This window comes from Saccopteryx leptura, chromosome 10 (assembly GCF_036850995.1).
Source record: "Saccopteryx leptura isolate mSacLep1 chromosome 10, mSacLep1_pri_phased_curated, whole genome shotgun sequence".
NCBI lineage: Eukaryota > Metazoa > Chordata > Mammalia > Chiroptera > Emballonuridae > Saccopteryx > Saccopteryx leptura.
In genome coordinates this window covers 66,463,850-66,467,313 of record NC_089512.1, presented here as the reverse complement: position 1 = coordinate 66,467,313, position 3,464 = coordinate 66,463,850, and the positions used below count along the sequence as shown (strand labels likewise).

Below are 3,464 nucleotides of genomic sequence, written 5' to 3'. Positions count from 1 at the left end.
AAGGACACACCCTTAGATTGCTATCACCCCTTATTTGTTGCTGCCGCCTACTCCCACTCCTCTTCCCCTCTTTCCTGAGATCTGTCTATCATTCAGACTCCTGTTTCAGGTTCTGCTTTCTGGGGAGAATCCAGGCTAAGACCGAAATTTTCTCAAAGGTTACAGATGCCTTGTTAGACAAAATACATGTATCTACCTTACATGCCATGTGCCATGGATTTAGGCACATCATCAGTAGCTTCTGAATGTATCAGTTCAAAAGGTATAAAATTTAGGCTTCAGCTTTGTAATTATTTGTTGTCATATGGACTAAATTTCCAGTAAATTATAATTAAATATAAGGCAGATTATTAAGTAGAAGACAAATTAGGCAAGCAAACATATGAAATGTTTTCATATACACTGCAAAGCAACAGAAATGGTTTAGAGTGATGGAAACCCCTTAGCTACTAGGGAATTTATGTGATTACTAGGAAACAAGCATGTAAAAGTGATTGTAAATATGGGTGTTAACTTATGCTACCTCATTAATGGCTGAGATTTTTTTTTTTATTCATTAGAGAGAGAGAGAGAGAGAGAGAGAAGGTGGGAGGAGTAGGAAGCATCAACTCCCCATATGTGCCTTGACCAGGCAAGCCCAGGGTTTTGAACTGGCAACCTCAGCGTTTCCAGGTTGACAGTTTATCCACTGTGCCACCACAGGTCAGGCAATGGCTGAGATATATATATATATTTTTTCAACTGTGGCTCCAGACAGGATCCAAAGGCGAGTTTTACCCATCTCTTCTCTGGGTTTTATGGAGACTTACTTTACCCTCTGTGTTAGCCTCCTAAGGCACTGCGTCAGCCTTAAAGGGCTGAGTGATATTTTTAAAATGAACATTTTTAGTTACACTCAGAGTCAACGAATAAAATAAAATATTTTATGTTTAAATGTTTTTAAAAAGAAATGATTTTGATTATTGTTAAAATTGTTGTTTTTCTTTAAATGATTTTGAAATTGTTTTTCTTCTTTAATTGCCTAAATAAATTCAATTTTTAAACATTCAGATTATACATGGATCAAATAATTTAGTCTTTATGCTTTGCCAAAAAAGTAGTATTAATTAATTAATATATTAATAACATATCTTTGAAAAGGTATATGATGATTATTTTGAATGACTGTGCAATCATCATTCTTATTCTTTACATTATGTTATAGTTTTTTATATTTATATTGTGTTTCTCCATTAAATTTTAATGATCTTGAAAACAGAGATTTTTCTTCTTTGTATCTCCTTTGCTTCCTAACAATACGTATTACACATGGAAGGTAAGAAACAAATGTTTCATTCACTCATTTTTATTATTACATAATACTTTTAATAAAATAATTAAATTATTCTCATTGTCAACAATACAAATGAGTAAGAAGAAAATATAAAATAATCCTGTTACATCCCAGGAGACAGGCCACAGCAAACCCAAAATGAATTTTATAAGTTTTATTGCAAACCTGCGCAGGGACTGCAGGCAACCCACGCAAGGGAGCACTGCAGCCCACAAACCTGCGCAGGGACTGCAGGCAACCCACGCAAGGGAGCACTGCAGCCCGCAAACCTGCACAGGGACTGCAGGCAACCCACGCAAGGGAGCACTGCAGCCCGCAAACCTGCGCAGGGACTGCAGGCAACCCACGCAAGGGAGCACTGCAGCCCGCAAACCTGCACAGGGACTGCAGGCAACCCACGCAAGGGAACACTGCAGCCCCGAGCTTCTAAAATGGCTCCTTTTTATAGGGTGGCTATCTAGGCTGAGCAAGCATTATACAGAAGCAGATGTGGCAGTTAGCTATTCGCTAGAGAGGTCATGTGCCGCATAGCAGGGGGGGCATAGCTCAGTGGAGAATTTCACACATAAATTTCTGATAAGGGTCTCTGACTCATAAAATGCAGGATGTCTTTGTTCTCAGCCTCACAGGGACCTTGTCAGCACTTCCCTGTTCCTTTTTTTTCTAAAAGTTAGACTCTGGCAGCCACAGCACACTTCCTTGAACCTAACAATCCCACTACACAGGGATAATCCATAGTAACAATTTAGTACAGTGTGTCCATAAAGTCATGGTGCACTTTTGACCGGTCACAGGAAAGCCATAAAAGATGATAGAAATGTGAAATCTGCACCAAATAAAAGGAAAACCCTCTCAGTTTCTGTAGGATGAGTGGCAGCATGTGCTCATGCGCAGATGATGACGTAACACCGTGTATACAGCAGAGCAGCCCACGGCCATGTCAGTCGAGATGTGGATGGTACAGAGGAAAGTTCAATGTGTTCTGTGGCTCGCTAAATTCGAATCCGTGACCAAAGTGCAATGTGAATATCGGTGCGTTTATAACGAAGCACCACCACATAGGAATAACATTACTCAGTGGAATAAGCAGTTGAAGGAAACCAGCAGTTTGGTGGAGAAACCCCATTCTGGTAGACCATCAGTCAGTGATGAGTCTGTAGAGGCTATACAGGATAGCTACCTAAGAAGCCCTAAAAGATCTGTGTGTGAGCCCACATTGAACTGCACAGAATAGGTATGAAACTGGGAGAGTTGTCCTATTATTTGGTGCAGATTTCACATTTTTATTATCTTTTCTTGCTTTCCTGTGACCGGTCAAAAGTGCGCCATGACTTTACAGACACACTGTATATTTTCTTCTAGTCTTTTTTTCAGTTTAATCACACATACACAGATAGGCACTGACATATATGATACAGATAAAATAAAATAAGACCATATTAAACATAATATACTTTGTTTCTCTGATTTTTTAATAATTTCACAATCATTTTAGTACTTTATTGAATCTTGTAATTAAAGTTAAAAACTAAACTTCACTGTAATAAAATAAATTTTGAAGAATATATAAAGAAAAATTTTTTCCCACCTTCCCCTACCCCACATCTCTGACATAAAACTAATAACTTGGTTCTAGCCTTTTACTGTATGATTTTAACTCATTAGCTGTGTTTTCACACACCCTTTTGATCACAATGTGAAGAAATGGACTTAAAAATATCAGCATTTCATTTTCAGGAGTTTCATTGATAAGACTGGATGGATTAATATTAAGGAAAAATTGATATACACAGTTTTTATTTATATTAAACAACTTTCATGCTTCGAGTCTGAATCTGTACTGTCAGTCTATCTTTTAAAAATTCTATAGTAAATACAGTTTTTATATAGACAAAGGATAAATAAATGACTCCTTTTGCAATTTTCATTGTGGTTTCTACAGATAAATATCTGTTAAATTTAAAAATCATTCAACATTGAGTAAAATTATTTCTTATTGAGTGCCAAAGAAATAGTTGTCATCTTATTTAGTATGTAGAAAATAAGACTCTCATTCTCTCCCACCTTTTTTTAAAGGGGTCCATCGAGAAATTACTTTAAGGTTAACTCAATAGTCATTCAGTTTACAGAA

At 37.0% G+C, this 3,464-nt stretch overlaps 1 non-coding gene across 1 annotated transcript; it reads right to left on the bottom strand.

Moving 5' to 3' along the window:
- Positions 1-739: 739 nt before the first annotated feature.
- LOC136382712 (small nucleolar RNA SNORA26) lies at positions 740-861 on the bottom strand. The gene has a single exon (XR_010747330.1). It is a non-coding gene; the product is annotated as a small nucleolar RNA SNORA26 (small nucleolar RNA).
- Between the last annotated feature and the right edge of the window lie 2,603 nt (positions 862-3,464).